This window comes from Moschus berezovskii, chromosome 1 (genome assembly GCF_049115385.1).
Source record: "Moschus berezovskii isolate FMDL1 chromosome 1, NW_MosBer_1.0, whole genome shotgun sequence".
NCBI lineage: Eukaryota > Metazoa > Chordata > Mammalia > Artiodactyla > Moschidae > Moschus > Moschus berezovskii.
In genome coordinates this window covers 120,954,123-120,960,165 of record NC_142460.1, presented here as the reverse complement: position 1 = coordinate 120,960,165, position 6,043 = coordinate 120,954,123, and positions in this window count along the sequence as shown.

Genomic DNA, 6,043 nt, shown 5'->3' with positions numbered 1-6,043 from the left:
GTTCAGTCGCTCAGTCATGTCCGACTCTTTGCGACCCCGTGGACTGTAGCCTACCAGGCTTCTCCATCCATGGGATTCTCCAGGCAAGAATACTGGAGTGGGTTACCATTTCCTTCTCCAGGGGATCTTCCCGACCCAGGGATCGAACCCGGGTCTCCCTCATCGGAGGCAGACGCGTTAACCTCTGAGCCACCAGGGAAGCCCCATTGCTTATTATTAGGTGCTTAGTATACTTTAATTTTATTCCTGCCCCTCAGAACCTGCAAAGTTTATATTAAACTTTAAGTTTATATTAAACCCAGGGGACGTGGGTTCCATCCCTGGTCCAGGAAGACTCCACATACTGCAAGTCAGCTAAGCCAATGAGCCTCAGCTACAAGTCCACATGCCCTAGAGCCCATGGTCTGCTACAAGAGAAGTCACTGCACTGCAATGAGAAGCCTATGCACCTCAACTAGAGAGTAACACCTGCTCACAGCAACTAGAAAAGGCCCAAGTGCAGCAGGGAAGACCCAGAGCAGCCAAAAATAAAGTTAATTAAATGATTAATTAAAAAATAATAAAATCAACCCATAAGTCAACCCAGGAAACTGAGACTTAGAAAAGTTGAAAGCCTTACTCTATATTGCACCATCTATAACTGGTGGAGTCAAGGTCTGAACCTGATAAACTTCTCACACCTGTGCAAAATATTATGAATGGTTGAATATTCCTGTCAGGGGCAATCATGTAAATGAGGATAGAGATAAATAGATGGATGATAAATTAAATAGATAAAGATGAAATATAGAGTATTCTATTAAGGGTAGTAGTGAATGGTGGCCAGTGATTGGGGACATGAGGAGTGGTAGGAAGAAATAAGTTTGAAAAAGAGGATCTCAAATTTGAATAAGCCAAGAATGCCAGAGCAGACACGGGCTTACCCAATAATTGAAACAGTTTTATAAAATTCTCAAATGAATGCTCTTATCTCCCCAAAGGAAAAAACAAAACAAAACAGTTCAGTCGCTCAGTTGTGTCTGACTCTTTGTGACCCCATGAACCGCAGCACGCCAGGCCTCCCTGTCCATCAGCAACTCCCGGAGTTCACCCAAACCCGTGTCCATTGAGTTGGTGATGCCATCCAACCATCTCAGCCTCTGTCATCCCCTTCTCCTCCTGCCCTCAATCTTTCCCAGCATCAGGGTCTTTTCCAATGAGTCAGTTCTTTGCATCAGGTGGCCAAAGTATTGGAGTTTCAGCTTCAGCATCAGTCTTTCCAATCAATATTTAGGACTGATCTCCTTTAGGTTGGACTGGTTAGAGCTCCTTGCAGTCCAAGGGACTCTCAAGAGGCTTCTCCAACACCACACTTCAAAAGCATCAATTCTTCAGCGCTCAGCTCTCTTTATAGTCCAACTCTCACATCCATACATGACCACTGGAAAAACCATAGTCTTGACTAGACAGACCTTTGTTGACAAAGTAGTGTCTGCTTTTTAATATGCTGTCTAGGTTGATCATAACAAAAAAAAACGATATGGCTTCTTGACAAGGTGAAAGCTATTGGAAAACTTACATTCGCCCACTTAATTCTGTTCTATCTTTGCCCCGTATGAGAAAAGCCAGGGGTGGAGGGAGAAGTGGATGGCAATAGCATAAAAAGAAATCCCAGACACCCCTCTTCAGGCCTTCTGGGGTGAAGGTGCCAGTCGTGGAATGCTACACTCCCACCCTCCTGTGTTTATTCAGCCCTGGGGCTGAGGTTTGCCTTGGAGTTGTAACCTTTATAAGGGGTTTGCTTAATGACAGAATTATTCAGCTGCATACCTCACCCCAATTAGAAAAAGACTGTTTGGATTCTAATTGGCCTTGACACAAGTCTGCTTAAAGAGATTCCCCAAGAATTATAGAGCTACTTTCAGAGTTTGACTTGGCTGGGAGTATGAAATGTAACACGGTTTTTTGAATTTTCTGCACTTACCATGAAACGACCAAGCCACAGGTATCAAACATGCTTTGTTTTTGTGTTATAATCACATTACAAATTGAACATTTCCACATGTTCAAGTTGGCAAATCTAAAATGAATGATTATGAAGATTGTAATTACATATATCAGGTATATATGGCCTACATATTTTCACTCACACAAAAGTGTATTTTCTTGAGTCCCTAGACATCCAGATAAAGTGTGTTTATAGGATGTAAAACCATCATCCTATATATAAACCAAAAATGTATATTTTTAAACAGTTATCACCAGGTCAGGTGATAAGTCGACATAATATTTGGAAGGTGCAAATACCAGGAAGGGATAGAGATTCCTAAGTTAACCATGAGGAAATGACTAACAATAATAGGTTGAAATCAAGAAGAATATAATTTGGACTAAATATCAAGAGGAGGAAAAAAAGTCAGCTTCCTGGCTACAATAACTGTAAGGCTATGAAATAATTCCTAAGGGAAGTGGAGACCTCTTCCTTAAAGCTGGACTTTGTAAATGAGGCATGCATTCTTGGAGTCCCTTATAACAAGCCATTTTGCTTTGGGGAGAGGAAGGAGATCCTTTCCGTTTCCATTTTCTGTGACCTGATATTAAGAAAAAAATCTCAGAAATAATCATATAATAACCCATTAAATGTTCACCAAACCACCTCTGAGCAAGATCCTGCCTTCACCTCATAGTGAACATTGTGTCTCTGGTTCCTTCACAGCCAAGAAAAATCCCACAGTCGTGCAATTTGTATTATAGCAACCTGGAATTTTTTCCCCCCCAAACTTAGCTTGATCTTGACGGCCACTTGGTACTCTTCCATTCCTCTCTGTGCCCCCTCACTGCTACTGCAGGGAGATTTTCTTTTTTTCCCTAAGAAAAGTAACCATATCCATCAGGGTTCCTCTCCCCATCTCGACCCCAACCACTTTCTTTCCATGGAGATGGGTTCCCAGTTGGCCAAGAAAATGAAAGCAAAAAGCATAAGTGCTTTCCAACTCCTTCTCCCTCTACAAATTACCCTGGATCCATAATTTTCCTCTCTTCCCATGGAGGCTGGAGGCCCCCTTTGTCCTTGCTCTCTGTGCCATCCTGACCCCTGTCATCTCCTGTAGGGACTTGGCAGTCAGTCACTCGCTTTTTTCAGGCTCTCAACAATCCCCCAAGGTTAGTTTCTTCCCCCTGGCATGTAAATATGCCTTTGCTCACCCATTATTTTGGGAAGTGCTTGCCTGGTCAGCTCTCCAGAAGGCAGACCACCCTGTTGCTGGGCACACTCCTAGGGCCAAGGCACAGATATAAGGGGAATGCTAGCAGGGAAAGAGGTGTGGATGGAATTTGGACTTGTGGGCTGGGTGGCCATACATATGTTATGGGTGCAGGGTTCTTCACTGTATGGAGGTTATGGGGTGGGAGCCAAAAAGGCTGGCATTTACCTCTCCAAACTACCACAATCCAGGGAAGAACTCTGAAAAATCAAAGAGCTCAACATTCGAGCCTGGCCTTCCAGATGGTTCAGTTCAGTTCAGTTCAGTTCATTCACTCAGTCGTGTCCGACTCTTTGCGACCCCATGAATCACAGCACGCCATGCCTCCCTGTCCATCACCAACTCCCGGATTTCACTCAAACTCATGTCCATCGAGTCAGTGATGCCATCCAGCCATCTCATTCTCTGTCGTCCCCGTCTCCTCCCACCCCCAATCTCTCCCAGCATCAGACTCTTCCAGTGAGTCAATTAGTCGCATGAGGTGGCCAAAGTATTGGAGTTTCAGCTTTAGCATCAGTCCTTCCAATGAACACCCAGGATTGAGCTCCTTTAGAATGGATTGGTTGGATCTCCTTGCAGTCCACGGGACTCTCAAGAGTCTTCTCCAGCACCACAGTTCAAAAGCATCAATTCTTCGGCGATCAGCTTTCTTCACAGTCCAACTCTCACATACATTCATGACCACGGGAAAAACCATAGCCTTGACTAGACGGACCTTGGTTGGCAAAGTAATGTCTCTGCTTTTTAATATGCTATCTAGGTTGGTCATAACTTTCCTTCCAAGGAGTAAGCGTCTTTTAATTTCCTGGCTGCAATCAGCCTCTGCAGTGATTTTGGAGCCCAAAAAAATAAAGTCTGACACTGTTTCCACTGTTTCCCCATGAAGTGATGGGACCAGATGCCATGATCTTTGTTTTCTGAATGTTGAGCTTCAAGCCAACATTTTCACTCTCCTCTTTCACTTTCATCAAGAGGCCTTTGAGTTCCTCTTCACTTTCTGCCATAATGGTGGTGTCATCTGCATATCTGAGGTTATTGATATTTCTCCCGGCAATCTTGAGTCCAGCTTGTGCTTCCTCCAGTCCAGCGTTCCTCATGATGTACTCTGCATATAAATTAAATAAGCAGGGTGACAATATACAACCTTGACGTACTCCTTTTCCTATTTGGAACCAGTCTGTTGTTCCATGTCCAGTTCTAACTGTTGCTTCCTGACCTGCACACAGGTTTCTCAAGAGGCAGGTCAGGTGGTCTGGGATTCCCATCTCTTTCAGAATGTTCCACAGTTTATTGTGATCCACACAGTCAAAGGCTTTGGCATAGTCAATGAAGCAGAAATAAATGTTTTTCTGGAACTCTCTTGCTTTCTCCATGATCCAGCGGATGTTGGCAATTTGATCTCTGGTTCCTCTGCCTTTTCTAAAACCTGCTTGAACATCTGGAACTTCACGGTTCACATACTGCTGAAGCCTGGCTTGGAGAATTTTGAGCATGACTTTACTAGCGTGTGAGATGAGTGCAATTGTGCGGTAGTTTGAGCATTCTTTGGCATTGCCTTTCTTTGGGATTGGAATGAAGACTGACCTTTTCCAGTCCTGTGGCCACTGCTGCGTTTTCCAAATTTGCTGGCATATTGAGTGCAGCACTTTCACAGCATCATCTTTCAGGATTTGAAATAGCTCAACTGGAATTCCATCACCTCCACTAGCTTTGTTCGTAGTGATGCTCTCTAAGGCCCACTTCACTTCACATTCCAAGATGTCTGGTTCCAGGTGAGTGATCACGCCATCGTGATTATCTTGGTCATGAAGATCTTTTTTGAACAGTTCTTCTGTGTATTCTTGCCACCTCTTCTTAATATCTTCTGCTTCTGTTAGGTCCATACCGTTTCTGTCCTTTATCGAGCCCATCTTTGCATGAAATATTCCCTTGATATCTCTAATTTTCTTTAAAAGATCTCTTGTTTTTCCTATTCTGTTGTTTTCCTCTATTTCTTTGCATTGATCGCTGAGGAAGGCTTTCTTATCTCTATGGTTACATAGGTACATTTGTCAAGTTAGAATGGGTAGAACATCTTCAGCAGTTCGTGCTATTGGTTCACAGCTTTTAGATATTAGACATACAGTATGTTTGCCTCCATTGATACTCTCTCCTGGACCCTGTTAATATAAAGAGTGTACTCTCTCCCAGACCCTGTTAATATAGAGTGTCCTGTCTTGAGCTACTATAAGCTGGCTTCCTGTATTTACCATTCTCTAGCAACAAATAGGACTTCCCTGGTGGCTCAGATTGTAAGGAATCTAACTGTAGTGCTGGAGGCCCAGGTTCAGTCCCTGGGTCAGGAAGATCCCCTGGAGAAAGGAATGGTACCCACGCCAGCATTCTTGCCTGAAGAATTCTGTGATGTGGGGAAATTAACAACATGGTACCAGTCAGTCTCTCTCACCCCACGTTCTCACACCCTCTAGCCCCATGTTCTGTAAACAATGACTTTGCACAGTTATGTAACAGCTGAGCTCGCTTATGGCAGTGCACATGCGTGTCACAAGGTACTCGCTTGGCCACAGGCTACTTTTGTTCAAGTTTATATAAGCTTCACCTGGAAAAGCCCTGGGGACTGTGTGCAGTTATGTTGTGTCTGCTGCTATGGCTGCTGCACCAGCCAGGAGAGAATAAACGTGTTTGCAGTTCCTACAGTTCCTCAAGTTTTCTTCCAACCTCTTAGCTTGCGCCTAGCCTACCACAGGTTCAGTGAACAGTGTGGACAGTGTGAACAGCAAGACAATGGGCATCACGAACAG